Below are 15,569 nucleotides of genomic sequence, written 5' to 3' on the forward strand. Positions count from 1 at the left end.
CGGGCCCGGGCCGCGTTCCCGAAGCGCGGGGTGGCTGTGAGGGAGTGGGCGGTGGAGGGCCCGGGCCGGGTACCTCAGCCGGCGGGCTGGTGGCGTCGCTCGGAGAGTCCCGGCCCGGGCGGTGCTGCTGGGTGTCCCGGGCCCTGGCTTGTCAATGGTATTACAGAGCAGGGGAGCCTAACGCCCCGGCCCTGTGCTCGGCGGGGGACCCCCCGCCGTGGGAAGGGGGAGAAGGACGGAGCCGGTCCGGGAAATAGCCCCCCCCCCCCCCCCCGCCTGAGCTGTCAGCGCTGGGGTGGGGTGGGAGAGCCCTTGTTTTGACTGAACACCCCCCGCCTCTCACACTGCACCCGCTTTTGGTGCGCTCCCCCCTCGTCTCTAAAATCCTCCCAGGCCTCCGCGCAACTCCACTGGGACTTCACAAAGCGATGCGTGTTTAATGGGGGGGGGGGGAGAGAAACAATGGGAAGGAAAAAGTATCCCGTGGGATATAGAAGAGAGGTTGGCGTGGCAGGGACACAAGTTGTTTGACAGTTTCTGCAAGGAATATGGATCAGTTATACAATTTTCCCTGATTGCAGACTGCTCGGTTTTCCTGGAAATGCTCTGAACTTGTAAAATAATAATAAAAAAATAAATCTCTAACTTAGGGGGTCTTGTTAATTTAGGAGATGGTCCAGGTGATCCCTAAGTGACATAGAGCTGTAATAGGGTAGACACACAAGTGCAATTTACATAATGTCTCATTCTAACATGACTCAAAGTGGATTTTTAGAGGAGAAAGATATAGTCATCTGAGAAATGTGTGGAGTTTTTTAGAATGTTTTAAAATTGCTTCCATACTTGAGAGGGAAATGTACCTGTTTTAGCTAATGGGTCTTGATAGCAAGCAAAGATTATCAAAAAAGTTTGCTACTTTCCTGCCTATGCATATGTTTGAAAGTTCAGTTCCAGTATGAAAATTGACTATAAAAATGGCATTATGAGTTTACAGATGGGTCTCAGTGATGTCTAGATCAACTATGTGTAGGCATGGCAGAAATCAATTTTTTAAAATAATTTTGACAGATGTATTTGTATTTAAGCTTTTTTTCAATTTTTATCAATTCAGCTTTTATCACAGTTGCATAAAATTACGGTGGGTCAGATAATTAATAACAGTAGATGTTGAAATTGAAAAAGTAAAAATTGCCAACATATGATAAAATATACAAAGAAAATGGCCTTGAAAATCAAACTCTTGAGTTCTCAAGCACCATTTTTTGTTTGTCTATATGTAAATTTCAGTTATCATTGATGGAAATATTTTTGTCAGCTGGTGTATGTATGGTGAAATGGACAATTATCAACATTTATTGATAATTCTAATCCTTCCAACCCTAAATATATGCTGTTTTACATACACAAATACTTTTGCTGTCCTCCAGCCCAACAAACTCACTCTGAGATCCAAGTCATGCTGTGTTTTTTCTGGCTCCCGTATCTTCAGTAATAAAGATTTAGTGGGCCAGATTCTCTTCCCAGTTATACCTGTGCAACCTTATTCTCTTCATTAGTTTGCACAGGTGAAACTGAGGCCAGAATATGACCATTCAGTTAGAACTTAATTAACATTTCTGTTCATATAGTCAATCTTTTTCTTTTCTGTTCTCATTGCTCTGCAGGGCTAACAAGTGCAAATTAGTAAAGCTTTTTCATCACTAAAGGAAGCATTGCTGCCACCATTAGGGACCACTGCTCCATAGGAGAGGAAACTGCTGCTTTTAGGGCTACCACCAGGAGGGCTAAGCTTCTCCAGTGGAAGGGGAATATCCAAGAGGATGTGAATCAGGCAACAGGTGCAAGGGACAGAGGAAGAAGGGGAACAGTCTGCTGAACATGTGCAGTTGGGAGAGAGAAACAGAATAGATGGAAAGGAATGTCAGATGAAGATCTTTTGCTAAGGAGAAAATATCTCTACTGCATTTAATAGTTAAAATGGAATACATAAATATTCCAAGTAGTATGGGGAAAATAATATGATCAGTGGTTGTTGCCACATAGATGTAGCCTGATCATGAATGGGGATCGTGGTTGGGCAGGGAGGTGGCCTGTGATAGATTATCTATCACTTGATGTCCTCAAATCAAGACTGTCTTTTAAAAAGAGAACTCTGGCTCAAGCAGAAGTTATGGGGCAAGGTTATCTGGCATATGTTATGCAGGAGGTCAGACTAGGGAATCTAAATGGTCTGGCCTTAAAAATCTACAAGCAGAACTCTTTAATAAGACAGGGTTCACACTGAATTGAAGTTTGAGAACGTTTGTTACAAAGTGTATTTTCTCCTTCTCTGATTGTAGATGGGATTCCTATGATTTTTTGAGGCTCCATTTAAAACTGTAATAAATCAAAATCACCATCACTGCAGACCCCCACTGTTTACAATATATGGGTTTTCATTAAAAAATTCAGGCTGAACAGCTTTTCCTCTGCACCTGTGTTGATGCAGTAATGGTAGGAGCTGTTGCCTCTTTAAGGCCTTGGCTACACTCAGGACTTCCCAGCACTGCCGCGGCAGCACTGTGAAGCGCGAGTGTAGTTGCGCCGCCAGCGCTGCGAGAGCTGGCTAGTAGTATTAAAACTTAGTTTTTCTATAGTGCTTTTCATCAATAGATCTCAAAGTGCATTATGAAGGAGGTTCGTTTCATTATCCTGTGTTGGTTAAGGGGCTAATGGAGCTAAGTAGGGTGACCAGGTGAGAATTCCAAAATATCAGGACCGCCGCAGGGGATACGCCTTTTCAATTGTTACACTCACCCGTCCGAGTCTTCGGCAGAGGGCCCTTCAATCGCTGACGGTCTTTGGCGGCTTTTCGGCGGTGGGTAATAAACCTTGCTGCCAAAGAAGGAAGTACCCGCCGCCGAAGACCGTCGACGACTGAGGGACCCTCTGCCGAAGTGGACGTGTAACAATTGAAAAGGCACTCCCCCTGCCGGTCACCGCCGCCTAAGCAACAAGGGAAAAAAACAAGGGATCTTTGTGTGTGAGTATATGTGGGATTGATGGAGGCTTTGTCATTTAATCTGTCTCCTGCAAACATTTTTCTATTTCCAGATGCAGGAGGGTGAACCACGTTTTAAAGTAATCTATGCTCTCTGTAGGACCAGTGTAGTGAATTAAGATTAGGGAAATAGTTGGGGTTTCTCATAATCGACAGTCTCACAAACAAGTGCAAACGCACAGTTCCACTTTCCAGTCGGTCAGTAGTTAACTCTGCAAAGTACATTCTGCTTCAATAGGTTTTCCAGTTCCTAAATTTTTCTTCTGGTATTTATTTTTCATCTCTCTTGGATGCTGTTCTGAGGGTTTACAAGTTATATAATTTGCATATATAATTACAGTTTTCTTGTGTCTGCAGACAAGACCAGTATCCTACCACTAACTCTATCTGTGATGGCTTTATAGGTTTGGTTCTAAGAGTCTTTAAAGCATGATATTTTGCTTGCAAGCAAAGGAGACAAATGTAACACAAAAACAAAATTATTTTCAGAGCATCTGTAATTGGTGTTGTTAAGCTACGGCCCAGACTTCCTTGGGCTGGCTTCCTGGTAGAGATTACCTTCAGGGTCAGGGTCCTACTCCCTCTAGGCTGCAGTTTGCAATGGCATAGTAATGGTCTTATTCTGGTTACTCCCTTCTTCCTTTTGTAATGGGATGTATTTTTTATCTACTGGAGTCCTAAGTGCGTGTGCTGTGGCTGCGATAATGCTTAGTTTTCTAAGACTTAACTTTCTTTTGGTAGCTTATTCAAGTTCTGCCAGAAGCTGGGAATTGGCGACAGGAGATGAATCGCTGGATGATTACCTGTTCTGTTCACTCCCTTTGGGGCACCTGGCATTGGCCACTGTCAGAAGACAGGATACTGGGCTACATGGACTTTTGGTCTGACCCAGTAGGGCAGTTCTTATGTTAAGTGAGATGGCTGTGCTCCTCATTTGTTTTGTTGGGTTTTCTGGGATTTTTTGGAAATGCCGCATCTAATTTTGTAGTTTACTTTTGCTGGGCAGATGTCCCCTCATTTTAGATCTTTTTGATCTCATCTACTGTTTGCAAAACTGTTGTTGAGATAATCAATATTAGTTTTTCATATAAATATATTAACAGCTGAAGTAAAGTTTATGGTGGTGGTTGTGTAAGGAGAATTTCAGGTTTTACTGCAGGAAAAGGTTCCAAAGAGAAAGATCTGCTCAATACAGTTTATTTAGTTTATTATCTTCATCTCCTTTACTTTTTTATGAAAAGGAAAACATTGACACTTCTGTGAGGAATTGCTCACAGTCTCTTAGAAATGTCTTTTGTTGTACAGAAGCCTGCTGTTTATTTTGAGTGCATATAGGACAATTCTGGTGTTTGGTAACTTTTACTGAAATACTGTACCTTATTGCTTGAAGTTGTTTGCATATTTTGACCCTATATATAGCAGAGAGTCAGATTTAATACACTTGTAATTGTCTGATGTGTGTTTGCTGTTTCTTGCTTCTAAAATACCATTACAACCGAATCTACTTTTTTCCACAGTTTCTAGCTTAACTTTTATTCACCTTGTCAAGAGGGAGTTTGGTACAGAAGGGAGTAAATGAATTAGGATTGTGGAAATTCCTGTGCTTGGGACGTTTCTGCTACAAAGGACTCCTAAAACTGATGATGTGGTTGTGTTTTTTGCAGCAAGTGTACCGACATGCATTAATCTCATGCTGTGGTCTACTAAAAAATAAACATTTTGAAGCATAAATACAAATGTTCTTTGGAACTAATCTCTACAGGAGGGCCATCTTAGAAGTTTATATTGGTGTACAAACATAACAGTTTCCAGTAGGTAAGACAACATGATTTTGACCACTAAATTTAGGGGGGAAATTGATGCTCACTTATCTATATTTATTTATTTGGATTTATACAATATGTTAAAACAAGGACAAGATGTCCTCATTATTTAAAAGTACAATAAAAACTGATACCCAAATATAACAGTGCATTATAATTCCATCTCCAGCAGTTCAAATGCTTGGGGAAGTTTAGCTTTGTGGTTTGCTGTCAAGGTCCCCAAGTTTTGAAGTATTATGGACGGTTGTAGAAATTAAATGCAAAAGTCCAGAAGCTCTCACAGAGAACACCTAGTCAACAACTCCTTCCTAATGGGGCTTCAGCTTGAAAATCTCTTCTGACCTTCATTGGAGTGGGGAGGTGCAGAGAGAGAGAGAGGTGGTCTCAGGTAGGTAGATTCAAAACTATTTGAGCTTTCTGTCAAACCAACACCTTATATTTATCAGCACCAATGCTTATGGGATTCCCAGTTGAGCAGACGTTCATAGATTCTAAGGCCAAAAGGGACCTTGTGATCAGATCTGACCTCCTGTGTTAACACATGCCAGGGAACTGCCCCAAAATAATTCCTAGAGCAGATCTTTTAGAAAAATATCTAGCCTTCATTTAAAAATTGTCAGTGATGGAGCATCTACCATGACCCTTGATAAATTGTTCTAATGGTTAATTACTCTCGCAGTTAAAATTTATACATCATTTATGGTCTGAATTTGTCTTCAACTTCCAGCCACCGCATCATGTTATATCTTTCTCTGCTAGGTTGAAGAGCCCATTATTAAATATTTGTTCCCAATGCAGATACATATAGACTATAATCAAGTCACTCCTTACCCCGTTTGTTAAACTAAATAGGTTGAAGCCTTTGAGTGTCTCACTGTAAAGTATGTTTTCTAATCCTTTAATTATTCTTGTGGCTCTTCTCTGAACTCTCTCCAATTTATCAACATCCTTCCTGAATTGTGGGCACCCAAACTAGACACAGTATTGCAGTAGTGACTGCACCAGTGCCAAACAGAGGTAAAATAACCTTTTCTGTTAGGTTCCACTGTTTATGCAAAAAGTTTTAATATACTTTTAATATAATGTAGCGAGGTACTCTGCTTACCAAGTTGACTGTTGCATTCTGCACCAGTTTGTTTCCTGATAGTTTTAAGATGTATCCTTATGTAGAGTGCATCATAATGTCTTAACTTGAGGTAACAAAGATATGGATCAGTAAACAATGGTCGCCACCTCCTGGCAGTACATGAGTGATGACCTAACCTGATTGCATAGCAGCTGGGTGTCCAGCCAGACCCCTGAATTGTGAACGTGACCAATGAATGGCAGACTTGACTCCCTTTCAAAGGGGCAGGTCGTATTCTTGCCTTATTTTTTGACTGATTTCCCCAGATAATCAGCATCACTGTAGTTTAGTCTTGATTAAGCTAGCTACTTCGCATCCATGCCTGTCTTGCCCAAAGACTGAATAAAGCCGTTCAGTGATTTGGCCAGGTCCGGTGACATGGAGACATAAAGCAGTGTGTGATAAGCATTCTGAAGACACCACAGCCTGTGCCCTCTTTAATTCTCCCAGTGCCCTGGCCCTGCCAGTACATAAAAAAAAATGACCAAATCAGATCCTGCAAAACTCCACATGAGCTTTCCACATATATGGCATTATAGATTGGGCAGGTTGTGCCACAACAAGCGAGGCTGTGCCCAAAGGAGCTTTGTCTGAAACCAGTGTTTAATGCATATCTGCGTGAACGCATTATAGTACTTCCATTAATTTTTTTAAACTGTTCCAATTTTGGGATTTGATAGTGCCAGTAATTTACAAGGGAAAAGGCTCAATTTTATTCTAATCACAGTTTTTGTGAAGTGTAAGCTTTTTGGTTTATTTTATACATTGTTTATAGTTATTAATCGGGTTGTGCAATCCATTATTATCTCGCTGGGGTTAATTTCAGGATTGTTTCTTCCCTTCCTCAGACTTTCAACTGTGTCAGTTTGATTTCGTTACCTCCTATATCCAGTTAAAAAATTAGAGTTAAAAACAGAAAATTGTTGTAAATCTCCTTCCCCCTCCCTCCCCCCAAAAAGGTACCCATATTCTGCCCCTCTTTCTCTTAGGCTTCCATTTTCCATTGCTGGTTGGGACTTTTTCTTCCTTATATTCCCATATTTGTGGTTTAGTTCCTTTGCATTCTCTTGCTTTTTTTTTTTTTTAATTTTTGAGCGTACTTTTTATTTCAGGAGTATTGTGGCTCTTCTTGACACATGAGTTTTCCCATCAGTGTTGTGAGATTAGTCTCAGTAATTAGAGTTGTGTCCTTTTATGCTTCTTTATGATGTATAGAGAGAGGCCTGAAAGTGTGTGTTGAGTGGTTGAATGTCAAATATGGTCTTGTCTTGGTTTTGGAAGATTTATTGTGGATCTGAGGTGTGCACAATGGACTTTCTTGCACCTTAATTGAAGAGTGTTGAGTATAAGCCTAGGAAAGAAGCTAAGTTTTAACTTGACTAATTTAGCACATGCTTAAGTATGGCTTGCCTTGTCTTGACTGGCATTTTAGAAGCTGTTACGTCAAGCTAATGTGACCTAATGTTACACATTTAAATCCTATTCTAGACAAAGCCTAAGGGAACAAAGGACTGAGTATGGTCCACATGCTACCATGAAAGCCTTGCATGCACCCTCTCCCTCCCCATTCCACTCCTCTCTCCACACAAGGATAATGCCTATGCTTCCTGCGTAAATGCTTCTGTACCCTTGAACTCCAGTTGGGAATGGATGGGTTTCTGCTTTCCTCAGATGCCAGTAGATCATTCTAAGCAAGTCGCTTTGCCTCATTTCTTGGTGCCCTCTGCTCAGTCCTATCAAGATGTGCTAGAATCAGTTGTTTTTCTTCTTCTCAGCAGTGAAGCTACAGTTGCAGCAGCTCTTCAAAGACACTCACTGAAAACAAAGGTTGGGAAAGGGAATGGAGCTGAAAACTCTCAGTACCTCCATCCTGTTGGTAACTACTTCAGGACCAGTAGACTGCAGCTGCTAGGACTGCCTTTCACTTTGAATGGAAGAAGCAGAGTCGTGGGGCAACTTCTAGCCACCTCACCAGGTCTTGCATCTAGAGGCTTGGCTTTACAGCAGCGAAATAGCCAAGAAGGCAGCTTTTCTCTCAGCTTGACTTGCAGGACTACAGAATTCAGCAGCAGCATCCAGAGCCTTTGTCTCTGCTGTTCTTCCTAAAGTGATACTTGCTTTGCCTAGAGCTTTGGCAGGGGCCAGGTGTTAGTTCAAAAGGCCTAACTCAAGCTACTGCTTTCCGAACTCCCCCTACTGCTAGCAGTACTTCCCAGCTCTCACCACCTCCAGTCACCTCGCTCCTGATAGATCCCTTGTTTTTTCCCCTGTTGGCTTCTATTATCCACTCAGTAATCATGGCCGCACAGGATGTCTCTGTCTCAGCTGCAGCAGTATATCCAGCCCTTACTCCTGAAATCACTGCGTTGTCTGTCCTTTGTCCTAACTTTCTCATGGGCATACTCAGCAGACCCCAGAACTGCAGCCCCCTTCCCTTTCTCAGAGTCTTTCACCTCAGTCTTGTGTCTGGCCCCTTCAGCTCCTTCAATTTCTGATAGTCCCTTCCATGATCTGGAAGGCGGAAGAAGTGAGAGCAAATTATTCAGAAGGGGACAGTAAGCATGGAGAGCGCAACTCCTGGTGTTAGTTCTCTTCCTCGAGGAGGTGGAACATCTGGGAATCTTCAGCAAGGTTCTGAGGAAAATGTGCTCTCTAAAGTGAGTGCAAAAAATAAGATATCCTCCTCTGCCCAGTTATTTTCTTAGATGCCTTGGATCTGAATAGTTTGCTCTTGGTTAGAGCTGATATGTGCTAAGCACTTTATTAACAATTTGGCCCCAGTGTTTGAAATCTGGCCCATAAAGTCTAACCGAGCTGCAAGTGCAGATAGAAAGAAATTTTGATTTGAGTATTGAGATTTTTCTTGATTCAGTGCTGTGTGCATGAAATTATGGTAAGATTATTATTAGTTGTTTATGTAGCCTTAGCTTATGATTTCCTTCATTTTTTATTGTTTCATCATGTGCTTAACGGTATCTCTTGTGTGAAGTATCGGGGGTAGCCGTGTTAGTCTGTAGCTACAAAAACAACAAGGAGTCTGGTGGCACCTTAAAGACTAACAGATTTATTTGGGCATAATATGTCTTGTCTTCACCTGCCCTTGGTGTCCTTAACTCTTCGGTTACTGTAGATTTTTTGGGATAGACAACTTTTTTTCTCAAAAAGGAACTTTGAAATTTAAAAATGAAGCAGGCATAAAAATGTGTGCATGGTGCATAAAGTTTTTTTTATATAGTGCTAAGCTCCAAGAAATTGTTTATAGAAAAATTAGTTAGATCTGGGATTTTCTTTGGTGGCAGGCTTTCCTTGAGTTTTGCAGGACAAGAGTAGATTTACCTGTTTCTGCCTTGGAATTTGAGAAAAACGTCTAGTGGAATGTACCTTATCTGTACAGAAGAGGGGAAGCTGCAGTGGTGAAAGGGCAGTTAGGACCATAAAATGTAAATGATCCTGCAGGGCATGCTTATCAAGACAAACAACAAAGTTCTATAGGGATGAGTATTGGCGTAAGAAGTGTGTGAGAGGATGGGAGCCCAGACAAGATTGTTTTGCACCAGATTGTCTATCTAGCAGAGCATTTTAGCTCTTCCAGGAAGGCGTGTTCTAGTGCAAGGTTTCTCCATATTTGGCCATGGAACCCTTTTCAATCTAGTGTTTTCTCTTTCTCTCTCCCCCTTCTCTTGCACCCCCGCCTTCCCCTCCAGGAGGACAAAGGACTGGGGGCATTGAGGTCTAGAGTCTAGTTATGGGAGGCTTGCACCAAAGGGTTCTTGTCTACTGGAGATTAAACTCTTCTTGATCTCTTCTCTTCTCTTCTCTTCTCTTCTCTCTCTCTCTCCCCTCCCCCCCCCCCCGGCCCTTTCCCTGGTTTCTGGCATATTGCTCCCACTCCAGCTACAGCATCACAGGGCCCTAGACCCTTACAGGAAGCAAAATCTCAACTAGTATCTCTTGTGCACTTTGCATTTTTACACATTTTCCAGTTATGAAAAGTACAGGTCAGTGTGTGAGAATGCGAGTGAAGAGGATTCAGGGAGCCATGAGGACTTGAATGAGGCTGGGATTCGAAGACTGCCTAGTTTAGAGCTCTCTTCTCCCTTCTTCCCTCCCTCCCCACTAATGCGACAGAGGGAGAGGCTTTTGCTCTCTGTCCATGTCACTCTGTACATCTGTTAGGTTTGTAATATAAACTGTGAGAGGTTGAAAAATTGACTTGACTTCCCTTAGCCTGAGAATGGATCATAAGCACCAGAGTAAAAAAAAAAAAAAATCATACCCCCACAACGCACACCCCTTCTTGAAAGTTAGAGGACCTGCAGGTGATCCATTTTTCAGGGTCTGACCCTCGTATTCAGTGCTGATCCATCTCTGCTTTATTTAGTTTTGTCAAACCCCATGGTTTTTTACTTTAGTTTTAAAACGTGACTCTGATACTTTTCCCCAGCTTTCTATCACACTTTTTACTTAAGCGTTGCTATAGTGTCTTAGTTAAAGTTATCACCTTGCTTAGGTTAAAGCTGTTATATCGTTGCCTCCCAGCACAGGTTATGTGGGAACAGCAAAACCAGTTCAGGCTGCAGCCAATGATTAGCACAGGGGTTCTCAAACTTGGGGGTCGGGACCCCTCAGGGGGTCACGAGGTTATTACATGGGGGGGTCATGAGCTGTCAGCCTCTACCCCAAACCCCGTTTTGCCTCCAGCATTTATAATAATATATTAAAACATGTTTTTAATTGATAAAGGGGGGTCGCACTCAGAGGTTTGCTGTGTGAAAGGGGTCACCAATACAAAAGTTTGAGAACCCCTGGATTAGCATGTTCGTAGTGAGTATTTCCCAAGTCACAGAAAATGTCCCAGGAGCTACTGAGGGCAAAGGGCGTGTCCAAGAAGCAAACTGTAAGGAAGAATAAGATAGTATGTTAGCCTGAATCCTTTTTATTATTAATCTAAGTCTTTAACATTTAGGCCGTTACCTACAGCTGATGAACTCCAAAAAGAGTGAAACCATTTAATATAGGTCCTGTAGTACTGGCCTGATGACCTGCTTTCCAGATAGGCTTTACATGAGGAATGTGTACATGAGGAAACATTACCATGTTTAAATGTGTTATTTTTTAACAATACAGTTGGGTAACATGATGCCGACTGTGCAGGCAGGAATGGGGCTTGTTCAACATCGTGTAAAGTCTAACCCTGCCTACGGGGCATTCTGAGCATTACTTGTGCTCATCTGCACTGACTGCAAAGTTGTCAGCATCACATTAGCCTACTTGATTATGAAAAATTGTTTAAAAATGTGTCTTTATGTAGACAAAGCTGTAGTGTGTGTGTGGATTGGGAGAGAAACAAAAGAAAAATGGGAGAGGGTAGGATGAAAGGAAGAGGAGTATGAAAACAGGAGAGAGAGAGACATACACCTAACCTAACTCCTGATCTTGACCCCCTATGTTGGTCAGATCCCCAGTCTGCTTTGTCAGTCCAAATGTGAACGCAGTCTGTCAAAATAGCTGCATTGGTAGCAGTATGCCAGTAGAAGTCTTGTTGGTAAAACTTTCTAGCGTAGACAAGCCCTTATTCCACATGGGAAGGGGAATAAACTGTATTGGTTATAAGCACCTTTATGCTGGTGTAACTTGTCCATCCTAGAGGTTGTATTGGTATACTTACATAGATTATTTCAATTAGGTGTGTGGTTTTTTTTAGTTATATTATTGCAAAGCCTATGTGTAGACCAGGCCTTAGAATGCAAGTAACTGTCAGGCACTAATGAGTGTATTTGCCCATCCTGTCATTCCACAGTTTGGAGATATGCGGAGTCTAAAAAGAATTAGAACAGTTTCTCAAAATTGAATGTCCCCTTATTCTTTTGAAACCCAGTATCTCTAAAACACTTTGTTCTACTTGCACCAGACTTCCCTCCTTACAAAAAGAAAAAATTACCCTTGGGAAAGATGTGCAGTATAAAATGTTGAGGTAGATTAGTTTTTAATATTGGCAAAGTTACCAGGGAACAGCATCAGTAATACTTAGTGGTAAATTAGTTTCAGCCTTAACAGAGAAATGACCACACTCTCCATAATAAATTACAAATTTTATTTTAAATTGTTGAAATTTAACTTCGTCCTGACATACCAGAATTGGAGTTCAGGATTCTGTGTATACCCAAGAACTACTGTTAGCATCATCTCCTCTGTATTGATTTAGGTGGTGGTGATATCAAAAATGTGGACACTTGAATTCCGATCTTGGTAGGTAACTTGAAGATAAGCTGTTATGAAACTGTAAATATTCTTATAATTACACAAAAACACAATTTGGTAACTTCTGCTATATAGCTTTTAAAACTGCAGTTCCTTCAGAGAGAGAGTGAGTTTGTAAGTATTTAATGGTGAGATGTCAAGTATTGCTTTTTAGCATAGTGTGTTTAATTTTAATTTTTCAGGAAATTCTTGCAAAAGGTGCAGTTTTTGTTTTCAGACTATTTAGTTTACATCATACCATCCATATCGTACTGAAATTGATTTAAATGTTTCAAGAGTGAGACAATAAATTGAGATTTAAAGTAGCAAATTTAGCCAGTCTTCATAAAAACAGATTGCATGCCTTTCTTTACAGTTAATCTTGGTTTTTATTATTATTATTAGGAAGCAGTGTTTTTGGTTTTTAAGGAGGTATGGTTGATTATCCAAATCACAGTAATAAAAAGAATAATTTATGGAAAATACTAGGTAACCGTCTCTAATTGGAAAAATCCACCTTGATGTAACATTAAAATAAACACACTTTACCTTTTGTTTCTATTTAGCAGTATTGACATTGGTTTAATTCACTTCTTTGAAAAAATAAGGAATGCAAAATGTTTTTATATTTCAAAAGATTTGAATTGCTGTTTGCACGCAGCAATTTGTATTTAAAAGGAATCCATTCCGTGTTCTGTCTTTGACATGCAAATACCATTGACATTCAATTTGAAGAACTTCTTTGAGATTGCTATGCTTTTCTTTAATTCTTATAAGTTGCTTTAGCATTACAAAAATAGTTGCTTCAGATGTAATGCATGTGTTCCATCTTTATATGCAGGGCCCTTTGTTGTTGTATGAGTATATACATGGAAAATTATTAAATGCATAACCTTGGTGATTACAATTTGCGGATTCTTTTTTGTTAAGGATATTTATGCATTATAGTATGCTGAATGGGAAACTAAATTTTTAGATTTAAAAAAAAATTAACAGTTCCTATGTTGTCTCACCTTTTTTCACATGCAGCAATTATATATTCTGGTTTTTAAATGTAAAATAACTGACAACCAGGAAACAATTTTTTAAAATGTTAAAAATGTTACGACAGTGGACCACTGCCCTAAATGCTAGTTATTTTAATATGAAAAGAGGATTTTAATTCATAGAGATTAATAAGCAAAATGGCATATGTAAAGTGCTAACCTGGCACAACGAATTTTATATTTAGACTATCTGTAGTTAATGTTGTGACTTGATTTCCATTCTAAGTCTGATTTTTAACGTCATCATAACGTTCTGTAAGCAAGACTTCTTTCTAACTACTGTCTGTTACATGTATTCCATCTGGGGCAGATCTCTTGACCTGCACATATTTTTATGCTTTTTCTGTGCAAGTCCTGCATGGGAGTTGCCATTCTCCTGCTGCCTAAGACTAAGCCCCGGCATGGATGGAGAAGCCTTTGATTGGGGCTTGATTGCTTCTGCACTGTTACTAATCAACCTGATTTGTGCAGCTTTTCCTTTGGTAGCACTGCAGAGTGCTGCTCCCAGTGATGGGTAGTCTCGGTGTGTGGTAATGGCCAACAGAAGTGCTGAGTAAGTGGCCTGGGAAAGGAAAAACAGTTCAGAATTGGCAGGAGCCACAAACATGCTTTGCAGGGCAAGTACCAACATTGCTAAATCATATGGAACCTATGTCTACCCTACAAGTCATGCAGCTATGCTGCTGTGTGTAGACCAGGGATTGGCAACCTTTGGCATGCAGCCTGCCAGGGTAAGCCCCCTGGTGAGCCGCGCCAGTTTGTTTACCTGCTGCGTCCGCAGCTTCGGCCGATCGCGGCTCCCACTGGCCGTGGTTTGCCGTTCCAGGCCAATGGGGGCTGCGGGAAGGCTGCCAGCACATCCCTCGACCCGCGCCGCTTCCCGCAGCCCCCATTGGCCTGGAACAGCGCAGCCAGTGGGAGCCACGATCAGCTGAACCTGTGGACATGGCAGATAAACTAACTGGCGCGGCCCGCCGGGGGCTTACCCTGGCGGGCCACGTGCCAAAGGTTGCCAGTCCCTGGTGTAGACACTTACTACAGCAACAGAAGGGATTTTTCCGTTGCTGTAGTAAATCTACCTCCCCTCAAAAGGTGGTGGCTAGGTTGATAGAAGAATTCTTCCGTCAGTAGGGGTGAGGTTGACCTAACCACGTTGCACAGGGCGTGAAACTTTTCACAGCTTTGAGCAGTGTAGATAGGTCAACCTATGTGTGATAATCTGTACCCTTATGTTCATCCTTTTTACAAGACTGATAAATTTTATACAAAGTATGCCTTGAAGTATCATTTGAAAATGCATAATCCGCTGAACGTTATTGTCCCGGTAAAATGTGATTGGGAATATTGTATGTGAAGTTATAAAATTCTACTGTATAAGACGTGTTCCAAGTCTGAGAAGAAAGCTTCAGACAAGTTCCCAGAGACAAAAGGCAAGCCAGCACCTCAGCCAGGTGTCAGCATAATCAGATTGACAGTCACCTGATTAAGTAGCTATTCTTTGGCAAGAAGGAGGTTGTAAATGAGAAATTTACGTCTTGGCAATGGAACAGCTGGAGGTTCCCATATAAACAGACTGGCTGTCACCTGTACCCCAGCTGGAGATCCTTCTCAAAGAGGAGGAAAAGATGAGGAACAGAGGCCCAAAATCACCTCTCTCCTCCCTTTCTTTCTACCCACGGCATCCACAATGCCTGAAGGACAAGGAAACGAGCATTGTACTGGGGGAGGGGTCCTGGCTGAAAGGTATTCAGCCAATAAGACTGCAAAAGAACATATGGTGAGAGAGATCCCTTTGCTTTAATTTCACTTAGCTTGTTAAGTTAGGTATTAGTTTGCATTTTACCTTTTATTTCTTTGTAACCAATTCTGACTTTTATGCCTCATTACTTGTAATCACTTAAAATCTATCTGTAGTTAATAAATTTGTTTTATTTAATCCAGTGTGTGTTTGGATGGGAGTGTTTGAGAAACTTCATTTGAGGTAACAGGATTTATGCATATCATTTTCTATTAATGAAATGGTGGACTTTTTATGAGCTTGTATTGTTCAGAAGAGAAGAACTGGGCAGTTCAAGATGCACATTTCTGGGGACAAGTCTGGGACTGGGAATAGGCTGATGTCACTCTGCAAAATAATTCAGGACTGGCTAGCTAAGAGCATTCAGATGACTGAGCTGGGAATAGTTTACATGCTAGAGCAGGGGTAGGCAACCTATGGCCAAAGGTGGCATGCGAGCTGATTTTCAGTGGCACTCAGACTGCCCAGGTCCTGGCCGGTCCAGGGGCCTCTGCAT

The 15,569-nt window shown here is 41.4% G+C and overlaps 1 protein-coding gene across 3 annotated transcripts in view; it reads left to right on the forward strand.

Moving 5' to 3' along the window:
* Positions 1–15,569, forward strand: part of RNF38 (ring finger protein 38) — a 203,690-nt gene that overhangs the window by 116,369 nt on the left and 71,752 nt on the right. The window lies entirely within an intron of this gene.

This window comes from Chrysemys picta, chromosome 6 (genome assembly GCF_011386835.1).
Source record: "Chrysemys picta bellii isolate R12L10 chromosome 6, ASM1138683v2, whole genome shotgun sequence".
NCBI lineage: Eukaryota > Metazoa > Chordata > Testudines > Emydidae > Chrysemys > Chrysemys picta.